At 36.8% G+C, this 23803-nt stretch overlaps 1 long non-coding RNA gene across 1 annotated transcript in view; it reads left to right on the plus strand.

Moving 5' to 3' along the window:
- LOC144382362 (uncharacterized) overlaps positions 1 to 20475 on the plus strand; it is a 31043-nt gene extending 10568 nt beyond the window's left edge. Inside the window, exons 2-3 of the long non-coding RNA XR_013449162.1 lie at positions 19379 to 19530; positions 19798 to 20475. This is a non-coding gene — a long non-coding RNA (uncharacterized LOC144382362). The remainder of the gene's footprint in view (positions 1 to 19378; positions 19531 to 19797) is intronic.
- Positions 20476 to 23803: the final 3328 nt, after the last annotated feature.

Raw genomic sequence — 23803 nt, forward strand, 5'->3', positions numbered from 1 at the left:
TTTGTTTGGATATATCATAATTTAACCAGCTTGCTGTAGATAATGAGTTCTTAACTGGATGGTACTGCCCTCTAGAGTATATTTTGTGTCTAGAGTATTTACGTTTTGAAATACATACTATTTTGTTACAAATTGCTTTCCTTTTATTTCTCTTTAATATTACAATTAGGTATATTTTGTTTTAGGCATCTATGACTTCCATTTCAGGACTGTAAAGGAAGTGTTAACAAAATATTTATTATAAAAGGACTGAATTGGCTAGGATTGAGAAAAATTGCTTATAGATGGACATAGAGTATTTCCAATTTTCAATATTACAAAGCATGATTTAATGAACATCTATATGCATTCATCCTTTGGATTAGGTTTGCTACATTAAAGGGTATGGATGTTTAAAATTTTGACACATTGCACCAATTTACCCATACACCAACAGGGCACGAGAGTGCCAGTTCCCTCATACACTACTCACCAACAGGAATGTAATCCTTATGTCTATCCTATTGCTCTTCACATAAAGGCTAGATAAAATTTTCTTAAAATTCATTTTATGCTCTAGGATAAATCTAGAGTCTTCCTCATGATTCTGAAAGTTCCAGGAATTTACTTTATTCCTTGTCACTTCTGGTTTTAATTTCTGAGTTAACTAATTTCTCTTTCTCTTCTGTGCTTTGTTTTGTTTTGTTTTTAGTAATAGCTATTTTGAGATACACTTCCCACACCATACACTTCGCCCTTTTAAAGTGCACAGTAGAATGGTTCTTGGTATATTCAGAGTTGTGCAAACATCCTTGCAATCAATGTTTTTTTCTTTTGAAGATTTTATTTATTTTAGAGAGAGAGCATGTGCTCAAGGGAGGGAGGTGGGGGGATGTGGGGGGGGCAGGGAGGAGTAGAGGGAGAGGGAGAGAGAAACCCAAGCAGACTCCAAGCTGAGCATGGAGCCCGACATGGGGCTCAATCCCAGGACCCTGAGATCATGACCCAAGCCAAAATCAAGAGTTGGTCACTCAACCAATTGAGCCACCCAGGTCCTCCCCTCAGAATCAATGTTTTAAGAGCATTGTTTTCATCACCCCTTCCCCAAATCCTATAACCAATAGCAGTCACTCCTTATCCCCCAGCCCCAATCCTCTAGTGCTAGGCAACTACTAATCTACTTTATGTCTTTATGGACTTGCCTATTCTGGATAGTTTATATAAATGGAATCATAAAATATGTGGGCTTTTCTGACTGGCTTTCACTTAGCATAATGTTTTCAAGGTTCATTCATGTTCTAGCATGTAACAGTACTTCTTTTTTTATTCATGTTTAATTTGTTGAATAATATTCTGTCATATGGATATACCACATTGTATTTATCTATTCATCAACTGATGGGCATTTTGGTTGTATCCACTTTTTGGCTATTATGAATGATGCTGTTATGAATATTCATGTATAAGTTTTTGTGTGAACATATGGGTTTATTTCTCTTGGGTATATACTTATAAGTGGAATTGCTAGGTCCGTATGGTAACTGTGTTCAACCATTTGAAGAACTGCCAAACTCTTTTCCAAAGAAGCTGCACCATTTTATATTCCCATCAGTAATGTATGAGGATTCCAATTTCTCCACACACTCAATAACACGTGTAACTTTCTGTGTTTTTGATTACAGCCATTCTATTGAGTATGAATTAGTATCTTGTTGTGATTTTAATTTGCCTTTCCCTGATAGCTAATGATGTTGGACATCTTTTCGTGTGTTAATTTGTCTGTATATCTTTGGAGAAGTGTCCATTCAAATCATTTACCCATTTTTTTTTAAGTAGGTTCCATACCCAGCATGGAGCCCAATGCAGGGCTTGGACTCAGGATCCTGAGATCAAGACCTCAGCTGAGATCAAGAGTTAAACACTTTAGATGTTTGGTAGAATTCCCCTGGGAAGCCATCTGGCCCTGGGCTTTTGTTTGTTGGGAGATTTTTGATTACTGCTTCAATTTCCTTAGTGGTTATAGGTCTGTCCAGGTTTTCTATTTCTTCCTGGTTCAGTTTTGGTAGTTTATACATCTCTAGGCATGCATCCATTTCTTCCAGATTATCTAATTTGCTGGCATATAGTTGCTCATAATATGTTCTTATAATTGTATTTCTTTGGTGTTGGTTGTGATCTCTCCTCTTTCATTCATGATTTTATTTATTTGGGTCATTTCTCTTTTCTTTTTGATAAGTCTGGCCAGGGGTTTATGGATCTTATTAATTCTTTCAAAGAACCAGCTCCTAGTTTTGTTGATCTGTTCTACTGTTCTTTTGGTTTCTATTTCATTGATTTCTGCTCTGATCTTTTTATTATTTCTCTTCTCCTGCTGGGTTTAGGCTTTATTTGCTGTTCTTTCTCCAGCTCCTTTAGGTGTAGGGTTAGGTTGTATATTTGATACCTTTCTTGTTTCTTTAGAAAGGCTTGTACTGCTATATACTTTCCTCTTAGGACTGCCTTTGCTGCATCCCAAAGATTTTGAACAGTTGTGTTTTCATTTTCATTTGTTTCCATGAATTTTTTAAATTGTTCTTTAATTTCCTGGTTGACCCATTCATTCTTTAGTAGGATACTCTTTAGCCTCCATGTATTTGAGTTCTTTTTGACTTTCCTTCTGTGATTGAGTTCTAGTTTCAAAGCATTGTGGTATGAAAATATGCAGGGAATGATCCCAATCTTTTGGTACCAGTTGAGACCTGATTTGTGGCCTAGGATGTGATCTATTCTGGAGAATGTTCCATGGGCACTAGAGAAGAATGTATATTCTGTTGCTTTGGGATGGAATGTTCTGAATATATCTGTGAAGTCCATTTGGTCCAGTGTGTCATTTAAAGTCTTTATTTCTTTGTTGATCTTTTGCTTAGATGATCTGTCCATTTCAGTGAGGGAGGGTGTTAAAGTCCCCCACTGTTACTGTATTGTTGTCGATGTGTTTCTTTGCTTTTGTTATTACCTATTCTTCTGAAACTGTTCCAAAAAATAGAAATGGAAGGAAAACTTCCAAACTCATTTATGAGGCCACCATTACCTTGATCCCAAAACCAGACAAAGACCCCATCAAAAAGGAGAATTACAGACCAATATCCTTGATGAACATGGATGCAAAAATTCTCACCAGAATACTAGCCAATAGGATCCAACAGTACATTAAAAGGATTATTCACCACGACCAAGTGATATTTATCCATGGGCTGCAAGGTTGGTTCACATCTGCAAATCAATCTATGTGATACAATACATTGATAAAAGAAAGAACAAGAACCATATGATCCTCTCAATAGATGCAGAAAAAGCATTTGACAAAGTACAGCATCCTTTCTTGATTAAAACTCTTCAGAGTATAGGGATAGAGGGTACATACCTCAATATCATAAAAGCCATCTGTGAAAAACTCACAGCAAATATCATTCTCAATGGGGAAAAACTGAGAGCTTTCCCCCTAAGGTCAGGAACACAGCAGGGATGTCCACTATCACCACGGCTATTCAACATAATACTAGAAGTCCTAGCCACAGCAATCAGACAACAAAAAGAAATAAAAGGCATCCAAATCAGCAAAGAAGTCAAACTCTCACTCTTTGCAGATGATATGATACTTTATGTGGAAAACCCAAAAGACTCCACCCCAAAACTGCTAGACCTCATACAGGAATTCAGTCAAGTGGCAGGATATAAAATCAATGCACAGAAATCAGTGGCATTCCTATACACCAACAACAAGACAGAAGAAAGAGAAATTAAGGAGTTGATCGCATTTACAATTGCACCCAAAACCATACGATACCTAGGAATAAATCTAACCAAAGAGGCAAAGAATCTGTACTCAGAAAACTATAAAATACTCATGAAAGAAATTGAGGAAGACACAAAGAAATGGAAAAACGTTCCATGCTCATGGATTGGAAGAACAAATATTGTAAAGATGTCAATGCTACCTAGAGCAATCTACACATTCAATGCAATCCCCATCAAAATACCATCCACTTTTTTCAAAGAAATGGAACAAATAATCCTAAAATTTGTATGGAACCAGAAAAAACCCCTAATAGCCAGAGGAATGTTGAAAAAGAAAAGCAAAGCTGGCGGCATCACAATTCCGGACTTCAAGCTCTATTACAAAACTGTCATCATCAAGACAGTATGGTACTGGCACAAAAACAGACACATAGATCAATGGAACAGAATAGAGAGCCCAGAAATGGACCCTCAACTCTATGGTCAACTAATCTTCAACAAAGCAGGAAAGAATGTCCAATGGAAAAAAGATAGTCTCTTCAACAAATGGTGTTGGGAAAATTGTACAGCCACATGCAGAAGAATGAAACTGGACCATTTCCTTACACCACACACAAAAATAGACTCCAAATGGTTGAAAGACCTAAATGTGAGACAGGAGTCCATCAAAATCCTAAAGGAGAACACAGGCAGCAACCTCTTCGACCTGAGCCGCAGCAACTTCTTCCTAGAAACATCGCCAAAGACAAGGGAAGCAAGGGCAAAAATGAACTATTGGGACTTCATCAAGATAAAAAGCTTTTGCACAGCAAAAGAAACAGTCAACAAAACCAAAAGACAACCGACAGAATGGGAGAAGATATTTGCAAATGACATATCAGATAAAGGGCTGGTATCCAAAATCTGTAAAGAACTTCTTAAACTCAAAACCCAAAGAACAAATGATCCAATCAAGAAATGGGCAGAAGACATGAACAGACATTTTTCCAAAGAAGACATCCAAATGGCCAACAGACACATGAAAAAGTGCTCAACATCGCTTGGCATCAGGGAAATCCAAATCAAAACCTCAGTGAGATACCACCTCACACCAGTCAGAATGGCTAAAATTAACAAGTCAGGAAACGACAGATGTTGGCGGGGATGCAGAGAAAGGGGAACCTCCTAAACTGTTGGTGGGAATGCAAGCTGGTGCAACCACTCTGGAAAACAGTATGGAGGTTCCTCAAAAAGTTGAAAATAGAGCTACCCTATGACCCAGCAATTGCACTACTGGGTATTTACCCCAAAGATACAAATGTAGGGATCCAAAGGGGTACGTGCACCCCAATGTTTATAGCAGCAATGTCCACAATAGCCAAACTATGGAAAGAGCCAAGATGTCCATCGACAGATGAATGGAGAAAGAAGATGTGGTGTATATATATACAATGGAATATTATGCAGCCATCAAAAGGAATGAAATCTTGCCATTTGCAACATCGTGGATGGAACTAGAGGGTATTATGCTGAGCGAAATAAGTCAATCAGAGAAAGACATGTGTCATATGACCTCACTGATATGAGGAATTCTTAATCTCAGGAAACAAACTGAGGGTTGCTGGAGTGGTGGGGGGTGGGAGGGATGGGGTGGCTGGGTGATAAGACATTGGGGAGGGTATGTGCTATGGTGAGCGCTGTGAATTGTGTAAGACTGTTGAATCACAGACCTGTACCTCTGAAACAAATAATACATTATATGTTAAAAAAAAAAAAAACAAACGAAGAAGATAGCAGGAAGGAAAAGATGAAGGGGGGGAAAACGGAGGGGGAGACAAACCATGAGAGACTATGGACTCTGAGAAACAAACTGAGGGTTCTAGAGGGGAGGGGGTGGGGGGATGGGTTAGCCTGGTGATGGGTATTAAAGAGGGCACGTACTGAATGGAGCACTGGGTGTTATATGCAAACAACGAATCATGGAACACTACATCAAAAACTAATGATGTAATGTATGGTGATTAGCATAACATAATAAAAAAAAAAGAAAGAAAAAAAAAGAGACACTTAACTGACTGAGCCACCCAGGCACTCCTCATTTGCCCATTTTTTAAAAAAGATTTATTTATTTATTTGACAGAGAGAGACACAGCGAGAGAGGGAACACAAGCAGGGGGAGTGGGAGAGGGAGAAGCAGGCTTCCTGCCGAGCAGGGAGCCTGATGTGGGGCTCAATCCCAGGACCCTGGGATCATGACCTGAGCCGAAGGCAGATGCTTAATGACTGAGCCGCCCAGGCGCCCCTCATTTGCCCATTTTTAATTGGGCTATTTTTCTTTTTATTTTTGAGCTGTAAATTTTTTATATATTCTAAATACAAGTCCTTTATCATATATTTGCTTTGTAAATATTTTTCCCACTCTATGAATTATCTTCACTTTCTTGATGGTGTTCTTTGAAGAACAAATTTTTAAAGTTTGGTTATGTCCAATTTATCTATTTTTGTTGTTATTGTTTGTGATTTGGTGTTGTATCTAATAAACTGTTGCCCCTTCCAACATCACCAAGATATATGCCTATATTTTCCTGTAAGAATTTAGTAGTTTAACTCATACATTTAGGCCTTTGATCCATTAATATTTGTATGTGTATATGCATAAATTTTGTGGATATGCAACTTCAGTGTTTTGCATGTGGATATTCAGGTGTCGCAACATCATTTGCTGAAAAGACTTCCTTTCTTTATTAAAATGTCATGGCATCCTTGTTGAAAACCAACTGACCACAAATGTGAAGGTTTATTTCTGGAATCCCCAATTCTATTCCATTGATCTTTATGTCCGTCCCTATGCCAGTTGTTCTTTTTTCTTGATTATAAATAGCTTTGTAGTAAGTTTTGAAATTGGAAAATATGGGTCCTTCTACTTTGTTTTTTTTCAAGATTGTTTTGGTTATTCTGGGTCTCTTGAATTTTCTTATGAATTTTAGGATCAGCTTGTCAATTTCTGCAAAAAAGGCAGCTGGGATTTTGATAGTGATCAGGTTGAATCTGTAGATCAGTTTGGGGATTATTGCCATCTTAACAGTATTGTTTTCCAGTCCAGCACATGAGATGCCTTTCCATTTATTTAGGTCTTTAATTTTTTTCAACAATGTTTTTGTAGTTTACAGAGTATAGGTTTTGCTTTTTTTTTTTTTTTTTGGTTAAATTTATACCTATTTTATTCTTTTTGATGCTATTGCAGATGAAATTGTTTTCTTTAATTTTTCAGTTTGTTCATTACAGGTGCATAGAAATAAAATTGATTTTTGTGTATTGATCATGTTTCCTGACATTTTGCTGAAAACATCTTAGTTCTAATAGATTTTTGGTGGATTCCTTAGGATTTTCTATACAAGATCATGTCATCTGTGAATAGAAATAGTTTTACTTCTTCCTTTCAAATATGAGCTTTTATTTTCTTTTCTTGCCTAATTGCCCTTGCTAGAATCTCCAGGACAATGTTGAATAAAAGCAGTAAAAACTGACATCCTTGTCTTGTCCTTGATCTTAAGGGGGAAAGCATTCAGTATTTCATCATTAAGTGTGTTGTTAACTATGGGTTTTCATAGAAGTCCTTTACATTGATGAAGTTCCCTTCTGTCTATGAAGTTAGTCTGTTGAATGTTTTATCATGTGTTGGATTTTGTCAAATACTCTTTCTGAATCTGTTTGAGACAATCATGCCATTTTTCCCTTTATTCTAGTGATATGGTATATGAATTGATTTTTTGGATGTTAACCACCTTGCATTTCTGGGATAATTTCCATGTGGTCATGGTGTACAATCCTTTTTATATGTTGCTGGATTCAGTTTACTAATTCATCTCTGTATTTTGCAGTTTATTCTTTATTAATGTCCAGGTATTAGCCCAAATATGGGGCATGGCTGCTTCTCCTTGATTTTTCTCCAAATATCATTGTAGTGACCATTTCTCATTTATTCTGGTACCTAGAATCTGAACTCTATGAGTCTTGGTAAGAGTTAAAATCCATTTCTCACTATAGGAATTACAACAATTCACTTTTGCAACCTCCCTTGGTGCACAGCAGAGGCATATGATCAGTCAGAAACACTTTAATTTGGGATCTAATGACACTAATAGTATGGTTAAATTCTCTCACTCTTGCTCTCTCTCTTTTTCTGCACACTGTGAAGTATTTCCCTGCCAGAACCAGGTGTGGACATGATTTGGTTGTTTTTACCAGCTGCTTAGTCCCAAGCCTAGTTCTCTAGCTCTCCTAGTCCCTTGTGTGAGCTGCCCAATATCCTTCTATTAGATATCTTTATGATTAATTCAACCAGAGTCCACTTTTATAAACAGCAACTAGTAGCCTTGCCAGATATAGGCAAGGCATTACTGTTACTTGACTTGAACTACTAATTTAGGAGGTTATGTTAGATATTGCATCAAAGAATCATACAGGAAATAATTTAAAATCAAATATTTGACTTCTCCTTTTTAAAAAAAGAAACTTGACTGAGGTGCCTGGGTGGCTTAGTAGGTTGAGTGTCCTACTCTTGGTTGTGGCTCAGATCATGATCTCAGGATCGTGAGATAGAGTCCCACGTTGGGCTCCACACTCAGCAGGGAGTCTGCTTGAGATTCTTTCCTCTCCCTCTTCCCTCTCGCTGCTCATGCATGCTCTCTCTCTCTAAAATACTTAATAAATCTTTTTTAAAAATAATAAAATAAAAATAAATAAAAAGGAACCGTGACCATTTCTCCTAACACAAGCTCTAGCTTTCCACAGGTGGTTTATTTCATTCTCTTTCTTTTTTCTTCTCTCCACCTTGTCCAAAATTCCTGTTCATTTTTTAAGTAAAGGGGCTTATCCAATTCTGCTTTCTCCTGCCAATCCAAAATAAGTTATCAAGATCTTTTTGTAAGTAAAGACAGCTCTTTTCCTAAAACAAACCAGTCACATAATTTTTTTCATTCCACCACATTGGATATTCCATGTTCTTTTGTCATAACCAATCTGACAATTAACAAAGGATAACACACTTGTAAAAATTTGCATTCATTGGATTATTCTTTTTTTTTTTTTTTTTTTAAAGAGAGAGTTCTCATGGGTGCATGCCAGTGGTCCCGTGGTGGTGGAGGGGTAGAAGGAGAGGGAGAGAGAGAATCTTAAGCAGGCTCCATGCCCAGTGGGGAGCCTGACCTGGGGCTCAATCTCACAAAACTGAGATCATGACGTAGGCTGAGATCATGACCTATGCTGAAATCAAGAGCCTGAAGCTTAACCAACTGAGCCACCTAGGTGCCCCTGGATTATTCCATTTAAAAAAAAATAATTGGAGACTAAGATTTCTTTTGGAAATTGCCTGTGATTTTATTCTTTTTTCCTATTGGAATATTTGTCTTTTTCTTGTTATTTTATAAATTCTTTTAAGCTCTTTATATACAGGGAATATTAGTACATGATCATATTTGTTGCAAATACTTTCCCCTGGTTGTTATTTGTCATCATCATTGTTTATGATGAAGTTCTGTTTGTTTCACCAAGTGGAAATTTTGGTTTTATTTTTTAGGAAATAAAACATTTCAGGCTTTTCTTTTATGGCTTCTAGATTTTGTCATGCTTAGAAAAGCTTCTCCTACTCATTGCCTCTGGCTTCAAGATCATACAAACATTTACCTGTCTTTTTTTCTCTACCCATAATTCATTAAAAATTAAGAAACCAATGGTCAGATTTATAAAATGACTTGTCCATGGTCATACAACTAATTAAAGTTAGGAATAGTCTACAAAAAAGATGGCAGTCCTTCTCAAAGCAGTCCTAAAGAGTGGTACTTTGTTTAATTTTAAAACTTTTTTTAATGTTAAGTGAGATTTTCACCCTTTAAAAATTCTGGCAATTTTCCAGAAGCTCTTTCAGGAAATAAAAAGAAAATACTCTTTCAAACAGTGATAATCCAAAAGACACAGTGGGATTTATTAGACAAATGTATACTCATCCTTGAGAAATTCCTTTATCAAAACATATGGGGGAAAAACATATGGGAAAATTTCATCAGTTTAATAAACCAGCCACTTCTCTTAAGTCTCATTTCCGTAGAGCTATCCTATAATAGTTAGAGCCAATAGAAGACAGATTATTTTTAAAAAATGACTATATTCTTTCTTAAAATGTTGTTTGGCATATAAAAATTATTTACACACTAATTTTCAGCTGACAGCAATACTTTTGTCAGCTTCATAAATTATTTTACTATTTATCAGAATCTTATATCTTATATTCTTATTTTTAACAAGGGTATTTGCACACCTCTCAAGCCAACAGAATGTTAACATGCAATAGATAAATCTGCATGTCTTCTGAATTTACTATATGAGTTCCACTGATTTTTGCTTTCTCTTATAGATTTATTTTTAAAATAACATAACAAATCCACGAGATAAAGCTATTCTCAGAAGGATCTATTAATATGTAGACAAGCAATAATTGGCTATTTTCTAAAATAAACCTTTTCTTAGGTGAATTTGGTTTCAAAGTAATTTAATCTTTATGTTTCCTATAAAAATAAAAACTTTTATTTTTTAAAAGATTTATTTATTTGAGAGATAGAGAGTGCACAAGCTGGGGGAAGGGCAGACTCCCCACTGAGCAGGGAGCCCTACGCAGGGCTGAATCCCAGGACCCTAAGATCATGACCTGAGCCAAAGGCAGACACTTAACCAACTGAGCCACCCAGGTACCCCAACAATAAAAACTTTTAAATACAGTCTTCACTTCGATTAAGCTTTAACATCCAAGAAACATCTTCAAAACCTGCCTCACTGGAATGTTCCTTCTAACAATTATGATGAACATTCAACAACAGTGAAGCAACTGTGGAATACAGAATAGGAATGATCAACAATCACCATCTCACTATGCAATATTTTTTTCATTTATGCATGTTTTCTTTCAATATTTCTTCATATAGTACACACAGCACATAGTTACAATTCAAGTGTTCATAATTTTATTTTCCTGTTATCATTATGTCATGAAACTTGTGTTATTGCCATTTGATTGACAGGAATTAAATTACGACAATATTCCTATGAGGATGTTTCCCAATTTAATTATTGCTTTTCTTTCCAGCTACTAGAATATTTCAATTATGTCTTTGTTGTTTATATTACACATACTTTAAAAAGGATTTGAGGCTGTATAAAAGCAAAACATAGATAATTGAAATAGAAATAAAGAAACCTTTGTAGGGGCACCTGGGTGGCTCAGTCGGGTTGGGCGTCCAGCTCTTGATTTCTGCTCAGGTCTTGGTCTCAGGGTTATGAGATCGAGCCCCGCATCAGGCTCTGCACTCAGCATGGAGTCTGCTTGAGATTTTCTCTCCTTCTCCCTTTGCCCCTCCCCCAACTTGCATGATCTCTCTCTCTCTAAAATAAATAAAATCTTAAAAAAGGAGAAAACTTTATAAAGGGTTTAATAAATAAATATGCTAAAAATCTATGTTACTTAACTAAGTAGCTTTAAGTACTTTCAAACAGCTGTTATAATAAGTCAACCTAGGTAGAAGAGTATGAGCCTACAGGTACGTAAGTGTGAGTCTACAAATATTTGGGAGTGAATTTTTTTTTTACAGAAATACTCACTTCCAGCTGTTTCAAAAAATGAAGCTTCTTCATTTTGTTTAATACTGTCTCAGTCAGATTTTTTATTTTGGTAATGCTATCCTCATAAAATGAGTTGAGAAGTGTTCCTTTATTCTCTAATTTTTGAAAGTTTGTATAATATTAGTATTGTTTCTTCCTTAAGCATTTCATAAAATTCACCAGTGAATCCATATGAGCCTGGCATTTTCTTTGAATGAAGATAATAGATAATAGATATTTCTTTTTGTCTGGTGTCAGATTTGGTAAGTTGGATTTCTTAAGGAATCTGTCCATTTTGGCTAAGTTGTTGAAATTGTTGGCATAATATTATTAAAAATATTCTCTTATTTTCCTTCTGTTATTTGTAAAGTTTGTGGTAAAGACCCCTCTTTCATGCCTGATATTAATAATTTGTGCTGCCTTTCTATCTTGATCAGGGTAGCTGGGACTTTAGTGATTTAGTTGATCTTTTCAAAGAACCAGCATTTGCCTCTATGAATTTTCTGTTTTCTATTTTACTGATTTCTGCTTAATTATTATTTCCTTCTTTCTACTTTAGGTTTCATTTGCTATTAAAAAAAAAACAACAACAACTTTTAGGGATGCCTAGGTGGCTCATTCAGTTAGTGTCCGCCTTCAGCCCAGGTCATGATCCCAGGGTACTGGGATTGAGTCCCACATCGGGCTCCTTACTCAGCGGGGAGCCTACTCCTCCCTCTGCCCTGCTGCTCCCCCTGCTTGTGTTCTCTCTGTCTCTGACAAATAAATAAAATCTTTAATTAAAAACAAAAACTTTTAAAGGGCGATCCTTAGGTCATTGATTTTAACATCTCTCTCTCTTTAAAGATTTTATTTCTTTATTGAGAGAGAGAGAGCAAGTGCACAAGCAGGGGGAGGGGCAGAGAGAGAGGGAGGGAGAGAATCTCAAGCAGACTCCCCACTAAGTGCAGAGCCTGATTCAGGGCTCTATCTCACAACCCTGAGATCATGACCTGAGCTGAAATCAAGAGCTGGGTGCTCAACCGACTGAGCTACCGAGGCACCCCTGAACTTCTCTTCTAATATAAACATTTTAAAGCCAAAAACTTTACTCTGAGCACAGCTTTAGCTGCATCCCACAAATTTTGATATATTCTGTTTTGATTTTTACTCAGTTCTAAATATTTTCTGATTTCCTTTGTCATTTCCCTTTGACCCATGTATTTACAAGGGTGTTATTTAATTTCCAAATATTTGAAAGTTTCTTCAATAACATACATATCTTACTATTATTGATTTCCAGTTTAATTTCACTATTTTCCAAGAGCATAATTTGTGTGATGTCAATCATACATTTATTGAGACATTTTTTATAGCCAAGTATATTTGTCTGTCTTGATAAAAAGTACCATGTGTACTTGAAAAGAATATCTATTCTGCAGTTGTTGGGTGTAGTGTTCTGTATTAGGTCAGATAGTTGATCATGTTGTTCAGGTCATCCATGTTCTTACTGATATTTTACCTATTTATTCATAAATTGGTAAAAGAGATATTAATACCTCCAAATATATTTATATATTATCTTTCTCTTTCTTTAATTCTGTCAATTTTGCTTCATGAATTTGAAGCTTGGTTATTGAATGGGTATGCAAATGTGATTGTTACGGCTTCCTGTGAATTGGCCCTTTTTCATCAGTATGAAATGCCCTCTGTGTCTCTGGAAATACTCTGTTTGAAGCTATTTAACATACTAATTTGGCCATTTCATCTTTCTTATACTTACAATTTTCATGGTTTTTTGTTTTCATTTACTTTCAACTCATCTGTATATTTATATTTAAAGTGTCTTGTAGAGACCGAATGGTTGGGTCTTCCTTTATAAAAACCTATGCTGATAATCTTTGTCTTTAATTGGATTGTGTAGTCAATTAACATATATTATTGCTGTGATTGGATTTAGGTCTACTATTTTATTATTTTGTTTACTATTTGTCCTCCCCATTTTTGGTTCCTCTCTTTCTCCTTATCTTGACTTATTTTGGATTATTTAGTTATTTTTTAAAATTTCATTTTATTTTATCTAGTGTTTTAAAAAATTTTATCTAGACTTTATTTTATCTACTTTTTTTAGTTACCTTTTTGCATTTTTTCTAGTAGTTGCTCTAGGGATTACAATATATACCTTTAGTTTTTCACAGTCTACCTTCAATTAATAGTGTATCACTTCACATAAAATGTAAAAACCTTGCAATTTTATTGGTCCATTTTCCTGCTCCCTACTGTCCTTTTGGCCATAATTGTCATGTGTTATATTTACTTATATTAAAAATTTCAGGGGCACCTGGGTGGCTCAGATGGTTAAGCATCTGCCTTTGGCTCAGGTCATGATCCCAGGGTCCTGGGTTTGAACCCCACATTGGGCTCCTGGCTCAGTGGGGAGCCTGTTTCTCCCTCTCCCTCTGCCTCTCCCCCTGCTCATGCTCTCTATCTCTCTCTCTGTATCTCTGTGTCTCAATGAATAAATAAAATGTTTTAAAAATATTAAAAAAAATTTCATAAGAAAATGTTATAATTTTTGCTTTGAATTATCCTATGTATTTTAAAGAAATTAAGAGGAAAATAGCCCTTTATGTTCATCCAGATATTTAGCATTTCTAAGGATCTTTATTCTTTCCTGAAGATCCAAGATTATCTGGTGCCATTTTTCTTCAGTGTAAAAAACTTCCTTCAGCATTTCTTATATTGAAAATCTGATGGAGATAAATTTTCCAAGTTATCTTTTATCTGTGTTTTTATTTTGCCTTCATTCTTTTTTTTTTTTTAAGATTTTATTTATTTATTTGACAGAGAGAGAGACAGCAAGAGCAGGAACACAAGCAGGGGGAGTGGGAGAGGGAGAAGCAGGCTTCCTGCTGAGCAGAGAGCCTGATGTGGGGCTCGATCCCCGGACCCTGGGATCATGACCTGAGGGGAAGGCAGATGCTTAACGACTGAGCCACCCAGGCACCCCATTTTGCCTTCATTCTTGAAGGGTATTTTCAGTGGATAAAGAATTCAGGTTTGGTGAGTTTTTTATTGTTAGCACTTTGACTGTGTTGTTCCAACATCTTTTGGCTGCCATTGTTTCTGATGAGAAGTCAGCCATTTGGGGCACCTGGGAAGTCAATTAAGCTTCCAACTCTTGATTTTGGCTCAGGTTATGATCTCAGGGTCATAAGATTGAGCCCTGCATCAGGCTCCATGCTTGGCAGGAAGTCTGCTTGGGATTCTTTCCCTCTTATTCTGCTCATCCCCTCACTCTCCCTCTCTCTAAAACAAATTTTTAAAAAGTCAGCCATTAACCATATCATCTATATGTTACATATCATTTTGCTCTTGTTGCTTTCAAGATTTCTCTTTATCTTTTGTTTTCATCAGTTCGACTATGATATGCCTAGTCATTATTTTCCTCATATTTATTATTCTTGGGATTTGCTGAGTTTCTTGTATCTGTATTTTTTATTATATTGACAAATGGAGTACATTTTCAGACTTTTTTTCAAACTTTTTTTTTCTACTTCATCCTCATTTTCCTTCTGTAATTTCAGTTTCTTAAATTTTGGACCTTTGGTATTGTTACACAGGTTCATGAATATCTGTTTATTTTCTTTCTGTCATTCTTTCTCTATTTTTCAGATTGGAGCATTTCTCTTGATTTATTTTCAAGTTTACTGATTCTTTCCCTTGTTATCACCATTCTGCTGTTAAGACCATCCAGTAAATTTTTTGTTTCAGTTATTGTTTTTTTGTGTGTGGAAGTTTTCATTTGGTTCTTTTCATAATTTTTCTCTTCTGAGCCTTTCTATTTTTAATTTATTACAGTGTATTTTTCTTTACCTCATTAAGCATAGTTAAAATAGCTTGATTAAGTGCTTGGTCTGCTGGCATCACTCTGCTAATACCAACATCTGAGTCATCTTTAGATTAGTCTCCATTCATTATCTTTTCTTTGAAAGATACATCACAGTTTCCTGATCCTTTATATGTCATATAATTTTGGATTGTATCTTGAATATTTTGAATTTAATGTTGTGGAGATTTTATTTTCTGTTTTAGTCCTCCAAAAAGTGCTGATCTTTTTGTTTGAGCATGCAATTTACAGCAAACTCTTTTTGGTGACAGCTCAAATTTCAGTTTTGTTCTTTTATACCTGAGCTATGTGCAATGTGTTCATAGTTCAAGGGTCAGGTAGAAACTTGATTATATTTTGGAAACAGAATTTAGGGATCTCTCTTTGGTTCTTTCTTTTCTAAGGTTCCACTCTCACCTTATAATGATGCAGGTTGTCCTGAACTCTGTATTTTGGGTCTTCAAGCCAGAAAGACTACAGATTATTGGAGCCCTGCATAGTGCCACAACTTTGGCCTGACCTCAGATTAAACCATCTTCCACCCAAAAATGTGAAATGGCTTGTGTCACTGTCTTCTCCCAGTTTTTCAATTTTCCTCCCAAAACTGCCTGTTGTTTTTTTACTTTCTCTCCAGAATCTTCAAGTAATTTTTGTATTTTGTCCAAAGTTTATCTGTTATCTATAGAAGAGTTAGTGTTTTAAGAGCTAACTCAGCCATCTAATTCTCTATTCAATTTTTTTCTTTTGAAAAGATGTTTAAAAATTCTCACAAGTGACCTCTACAAACTGCAAAAGAACATGGACATATGCAAAGGAAAACTTATTCCCTTTTTTCTTTACTAGTCAACTCCCACCCACTTGGAAATATCTATTATTAACAATATAGTCTATCTCCCTTCTTACCAATCTCTAGACTCACACACACAGTTATATTAAAATATAAAGGATTTTTCCTTTTGAAAAAGGAATCAAACTATACTTATTACTTTTCTTAGTGTGTTGTGAACAGATTTTTAGGTTAACATATACACATCTAACACATTTTCAATAACTTCAGAAGTCTAGATTTTTGACTATCCATATAGAACATTAACAAATAATGTCTTGAAGATAGAAGTAACATTTCCCATCAGTTCTTGTGAGCTCAGACCGCAACCCTAGTCTGGATTAGCAGAGAGGAAGAAACAACAATCTCAGTACTGATTCTAGAATCCTTCTAGCTTAAAGAAGACTGGGGTTTCGGGACACCTGGGTGGCTCAGTTGGTTAAGCATCTGCCTTCAGCTCAGGTCATGATCCCAGGGTCCTGGGATTGAATCCCACATTGGGCTCTTTGCTCAGCGTGGAACCTGCTTCTCCCCCTGCCGCTCTTCCTGCTCCTGCGCTCTCTCTCTCTGACAAATAAATAAATAAATAAGTAAATAAATAAATAAATAAATTGAGTTAAAAAAAAAGAATGGGGTTTCTTTCTATAGAGGATTAGAATCACTACAGATGGAAATTGTATAGTCTCTTCCTCATGCAAAGAGAATTTCCTGAGAGTATTATAAATAATCAGAGCAAAACACAGAAGAGAATTTTACATTAAAACAACGGGTGAAGCACTTTTTATGACAACACTCTAAAGCTTTATGTAACTGATCTCTTTCCCTAGGATGGTGGGGTCATTAGAGTCAACTGAGAGTATTTCCATGATAAAATAGGAAACTAAGAATAATAGGACTGGATTTTTTTAAGTCAGATGATTTTATGGCCATTTGTGGAATCCTTAGCTGCAAATTATAAGTTTATCTTATCTGATGCCTATCTAATCATGTTGTCACTTGAAGAGCTCAAGGAATAAATTTTACTAAATCTAACATCAGTTGAGATCTTTATAACACATTTAGTTTATTTTTTCTTTTGATCGTATAAAGTTTTAGCTCTTTTCCAGAGATATGAGCCTTTTTCCTGAGAGATCTATGTGTATCAGTTTGTTTAAACACAATGCCAGAGCATTCATTCCGGGTATTATATTCCAAATATGAATATATGTTTTGACTATTGTAAATAATGCTGCAATGAATATAGAGATGCAAATATCTCTCCAAAATGGTGAATTCATTTCCTTCAGATATATACCCTGGAGAGGAATTGATGAATCATATCATAGTTCTATTTTTAATTTTTTGAGGAACTTCCATACTGTTCTCCATAGTGGCTGAAACTTAATTTTGATTGCATAAAAACTCAACCCTTTCACTCCTTCTCTCTTTATGTTTCTGATATCACAATATATCTCTTTTGTATTCTGTATTCATTAACAATGTATGGTAGCTATATGTATTTTTATTTTTATTTTTTTAATGTTCTTCACTTTTGCCTCTTTTTTTTTTAAAGATTTTATTTATTTGACAGAGAGAGAGTGAGAGAGCACAAGCAGGGGGGAGCAGCAGAGGCAGAGGGAGAAGCAGACTCCCTGCTGAGCAGGGAGCCCAATGCGGGGCTTGATCCCAGGACCCCAGGACCATGACCCCAGCCGAAGGCAGACGCTTAACCAACTGAGCCACCCAGGTGCCCCACTATATTTGTTGCTTAAGCCTCATTAGAGTTAAATGGTTAACACACCACCATAATAGAGTATTAAAGTATTCTGAATTTGATTATATCTTTACCTTTACCCATGTGTTGTATATTTTCACATGTTTTCATGGTACTAATTAGTGTTCTTTCATTTCAGCTTGAAAAACTCCTTTCAGCATTTCTTGTAAGGCAGTTTTAGTGGTGATAAACTTCCTCATGTTCATGAGCTTCACGAACTTGGATGTCCAAATCTCTCCCCTGATTTGTAAAGTTCTCGGCCATTATTTCTTTAAATAAGTTTTCTGCCCTCCTCTCTTTCTCGGACTCCAATAATTCACAGATTATGTCTTTCAGTGTTATCCCATCGATCACATAGGATTTCTTTATTCTTTCTCATATTTTTCTTTATTCTCCTCTGACTGGATAATATAAAGATCCTGTCTTCTGATTCAGATTTTTTCTTCTGTTTCATTCATTCTGATGTTGTTGATGTAATCTATTGCATTTTTCATTTCATTCATTGTATTAATCAGATCCAGAATTTCTGTTTTGTTCTTTTTATTTATATGTCTTTGCTAACCTTCTCATTTTATTCATGTATTCTTTTCCCAATTTCATTGCATTCTCTTTCTTTGTTTTCTCGTAGCTAATTGAGATTTCTTAAAACAGCCATTTTGAATTCTTTATTGGGTAAACCACAGATTTCCATGTCTTTGGGGTTGGTGACAATGATTTTTGTGATCATTTGATTGTGTCATGTTTCCTTGATTTTTCATGTTCTTTGATGTCTTGCATTGTTGTCTTCACACACTTCTTTCCGTCTTTGCTGGGTGACTTTGGGAGAGAAATATCTACCATCAGCCTTGCTATAGATTCTGAAGCTTTCTCAGACCTTTTATGGATATGCCTGCTGAACATTTCTTGCTTCATCTTGTGGCAGAATTCTTAAGCTTCTTTGCTTTCTTTCAATTCTGCAACATACCTTTATGCCAATAGCCTACCTTTTGCTTTTCTAAGGACAATGCTAAAGCTCACATTTGTGGTCTCTCTTTGACTCATGGATTCAGTCTGGCTTTCTGTGTATATTCACTAGATTACTCTCACTGCCACTGAGAGTGCACATAGGGAGCCAGCCACAGAGTGGGGTACGTGGTGAGGCAGGTTGAGTGCTGGGGATACCTGTGTGCAGTTGGAGTGATTTGCAGGCAAAGTGTCCCCAGTAGCTTGTGGGCAGGCTTCTTATGGAGTTCATGATGCTGTTAGTAGGATCCATGTCCCTTTAATGCCATCAGAGAGTTCTATCTGCTGCCCTTCCATCCTCCTTCCACCTGCCAGTTGTGCAGCTCATGACTCAGTACTACTTTGGGTGGAGTGAGAGAGATATGAACCTCTCTGGTCACATCCCACACAGTCACACACATTCACTTTCCCTGCAGGAGAAATCATATGCCAATTAGTTCTCTCTTGACACTGAGCTGTGCCACCTCAGATGAAGTGATATGAGTAAAGTCACTTTTTCTTACTCTCTCCCATGTGTCTAACTTGTATTTTTTTGTTCCAGCAGTGTGCTAGAACTTCTCTGCTAGACTTCTGGGCTTTCATAAAGGCTCTGCAGGTGATTATCTAAGACAGTGTTCTTGACGGGCTTCCAGACCACAGCCAAGAGGGACTGGAGCTGGTTTATGGACCACCGGAGGGGCCATAGCCAAGACTAAGGTCAGTATGTCTGCTACTGAAGAAATGGGGTGGGTGATACTCCTCCCAGGTCCTTTGGTGTATGGTGATGGATCCTGCAGCTCCCACAAAAAAACTTTTTTTCCTATTTGATGGAGACCAAATTGTTGTTGGGGGCTTACAAGTGAGCCATATCTTATTTGGCCATTTTGCTAATGTCATTCCACACTGCATTCTTGTTTGCATGGTTTCTGAGAATTTGGGTGTTCTTCTTTTTTTTTTTTTTTAAAGATTTTATTTATTTGACAGAGAGAGCACAAGCAGACGGAGAGAGAGGGAGAAGCAGGTTCCCTGCTGAGCAAGGAGCCTGATGTGCGACTCGATCCCAGGACCCTGGGATCATGACCTGGGCTGAAGGCAGCCGCTTAACCGACTGAGCCACCCAGGCGTCCCTTTGGGTGTTATTCTTATCTTTGCTCCTTTATAGGTAAGGTGTTTTTTTAACTCTGATTTCTTTCAAGATTTTGTCTTTATCTTTGATTTTCTACAGTTTTTTTCTATGCCTAGGTATAGTTTGTTTTTGTAGGGTTTTTTTGCACTTTTCCTGCTTAATGTTCTCTGAGCTTTCTGGATCTGTAGTTTGGGGTCTGGTATTAATGTGGGGAAAATTCTGTCATTATTACTTCACATATTTTTTCTTTTCCTTCCTTTTCCTTTTTTTCTTCTCCCATTCTCTCTTCTTTCTTTCTTTTTCTTTCTTTTTCTTTCTTTCTTTCTTTCTTTTTCTTTCTTTCTTTCTTTTTCTTTCTTTCTTTCTTTTTCTTTCTTTTCTTTTCTTTTCTTTCTTTCTTTCTTTCTTTCTTTCTTTCTTTCTTTCTTTCTTTCTTTCTTTCTTTCTTTCTTTCTCCTTCCTTCCTTCCTTCCTTCCTCCCTTCCTCCCTTCCTCCCTTCCTTCCTTCCTTCCTTCCTTCCAATATTCCCATTATATGTATGTTACACCTTTGGTAGTTGTCTAGGACAAAACAATCCCTGGTTTTTCTTTATTCTTACACCACTACCGCACTTCACTTCTAAAAACAGATATGTGGGCTTCCTCCCTCCCCCACCATGCCTTCACACACACACACACACACACACACACACACACCCCCAACTCCAGCTGGGTCTCCTACAGTTCAATTCAATTTTGACACCATCTGGAGTTAGTGTAGACCCCACAGGTTAAAGGCTTGGTCTCAGAAGACTGCCCTTCCCACCTTAGGTGTCATTTGCAAGTCCTAGCTTTGTCATCTTTTCCTCTGACCAACCAGCTATAAATTGGAGGTTTCTATGCCCCATGCCTTGGGTTCAATCTTTGGTAGGACAACTCACTGAACTCACAGAAACAGTTACTTATATGTCTGTTATATAATAAAGGATATAAAAAAGGATACAGATGAATAGCCACATGAAGAGATACATTGAATGAGGTCCTGAAGAATCCTGAGTGCAGGAACTTCTGTCCCTGTGGAGTTGGGTGCACCACCTTCCTGGCACATGGATGTATTCACCAACCTGGAAGCTCTCTGACCCCTGTACTTTGGAGGGTTTTATGGAACCTTCATCATATAGGTATGCTCAGTCAGTAACTCAGTCTCCAGTACCTCACTCCTTCCTGGAGGAAAGGGGGCAGGTTGGAATTTCCTTGTTCCTTTCTGCTGAACAGCTCTCATCCTAAAGCTATCCAAGAGCCCACCAAGAGCCACCTCATTAGAACAAAAGACACTCCTGTCGCCCAGGAATTCCAGGGAATTTAGGAGCTTTGTGTTATTGACTGGGATCAAAGACCAAATATTAGAAGAAAAGATGCTCCTAATATTCATATCACTTAGGAAATTACAAGGTTTTTTAGGATCTCTGTACCAGGAACTAAAGGCAGAGACCAATATACATATCTTTTCTATTATGTCACAATAATTGTCCCACAGGTCTTGGATAGACTGTTCTGGTTTTTTTCGGTATTGTTTTTCTCTTTTCCTTTCATTTTTGGAAGTTTCTATTGTGATATCTTCAAGCTTGGCTATCCATTTCTCAGCTGTGTCTTTATTTCTATTACAATGTTTTTTTACCTCTAGCATTTCTTTTGATTCTTTCTTAGAACTTTCATCTCTTTGCTTACATCGCCAATTTGTTCTTGCATGTGTCTACTTTATGCATGGAACCCTTAGCATACTAATTGTAGTTGTTTTAAATTCCTTGTCAGATTATTCCATTATCCTTGCCACATCAGAGTCTGGTTTTGATGCTTTCTTTTTCTTTTTGAACTGTGTTTTTTGCCTTTTAGTATGCCTTGTGATTTTTTCCCTGTTAGCCATTCATGGTGTACTCTGCTATAGACTGAATATTTGTATCCTCCCCAAATTCAAAATTCCCCCCAAAATGTTGAAACCTAATCCCCAATGGGATGATATTTAGCAGTAGGGCTTTTGGAAGGTGATTAGTTCATGAGGGTGGAACCCTTACAAAGGAGACTAGAACACTTATAAAAGAGACCCCAGAGAGCTCCCTTGCCTCTTCTGCCATTTGAAGACACATCTAGAAGATGGCTGTCTATGAACCAGGAAGTAGGCACCTACAAGGTGCCTTGATCTTGAACTATCCAGCCTCCAGAACTGTGAGAAATACTTTTTTTGTGGTTTATAATCCATCCAGTTTATAAGCTACTACAAAAAAAATATATTGTAGCCTCAATGGACTGAGACATACTAGGTGAAATTAACTGCTTTAAGTAGGTCTTTAGGAATATGATAGTAAGTTATGGGGGTTGTAGGAAATATTCTATAGTCCTATGATTAGGTCTCAATCCTTTTTTTTTTTTTAGATTTTATTTTTATTTATTTATTTATTTTAAGTAATCTCTACACCCAACATGGGACTGGAACTTACAACTCTGAGCTCAAGAGCCATATGCTCTACTGGCTGAGCCAGCCAGGCACCCTAATTACATTTCGATCTTTTAGTGAAGATTGCACCTCTGGACTGTGGGCTTCACAAATGCTTCTCAGTTCTCCCACTTCCTCTTTAGGTGGGACCAGTGGGCTGGAGTTGGGTATTTCCTTTCCTCCAGGTCAGTTAGTCTCTGATGAAACTCCAATAGTTCATGCTCTGCTAAAAACAGAATGCTCTGGCATATTTAAAAATGATTCCTTTTCCTCTCTCCCTGCTGGAATCATGAATGTATTTTTCTCTGATATTCACTATGAGAACTGGGTAGAGCTCCAGGAGTTTAAACACCAAAGTATGGGAGCTCTTCTATGAGTGGGTCTTCCTGGAGTTTTTAACTATCAGACTTGTCCACACTGAGCTTCCAGAAATTCATCAGTGACAGTTTAGGCTTTCCTACCTTGGCCCTGGCTCCCCCTGAGGTTTCTGCTTGTGGGTTTCTGCCCTGGTAAGTTATAATTCTTTGTATTCATCTGTGTGTCTCTCCAATTTGGGGGAACAGTGATTTGCCTCATGACCTCACTTCTCTGACAGTCATAAGAGTTTTTGGTTTTTCAATTTGTTCAGCTTTTACTTGTCAGGATTGAGTGGTGACTTCTATGCTGCTTATATGTTGGACTAGAAACTAGAAGTACCATGATGTCATTTTAATGATGAAAAAGCTGAAGGAATAACAAAGAATTGTTGAATGAAAAATAAAGTAATTTAAAATTCAAATATTATCTCTGTACATTTCAATTCAAATATCATCAATATTCGGTTCAAATATTATTCCCCTGTATATTTAGTAAGAAAAAATAATTTGTTAATACTTCTCTCTAATTAAGCATAGTAGATTCTCAGCTTTAGATTTGGCCATATTTTCTGCTGGTGGAATAAGGATTCTGAGTACAGTTCAGTGATTATTACTCAATCTGTTTTGGGTCTAGCCCCCTGAACATGTTTCTGAGTCCCAGGTGAAAAAAAAACACAACTGAATAGCTCTAAGTAGAAACCAAAAGGGTTGTTTCATTAAAATGTTTAGCCCACTGGGTCCCAAATGTCTTTGGTACTGCACTCAAAGTTAGAAATCTGAGGGAGCCATCTGCCCACCCCTGCTATGGACAACAATGCAGTTTGGGCACCTTGAGAGCTAAGTGTGGTTGCCTTTGGAGAACTGCTGTGCCTGGCAAGGCTGGAGGAAGGACTATGACATGCAGAGGAATAGCACGTGATGGTGTTAAGTTCCCACCAGTTCTCAATAGAGCAGCAGTAGTCATCAGCAAAGAATTGCTTTGCTAGATGGAACTGTAAGAGAGTTTTGTTGTTGTTGTTGTTGTTGTTGTTGTTGTTG

The sequence above is a fragment of the Halichoerus grypus genome, chromosome 6 (genome assembly GCF_964656455.1).
Source record: "Halichoerus grypus chromosome 6, mHalGry1.hap1.1, whole genome shotgun sequence".
In the NCBI taxonomy this organism is placed as follows: Eukaryota; Metazoa; Chordata; class Mammalia; order Carnivora; family Phocidae; genus Halichoerus; species Halichoerus grypus.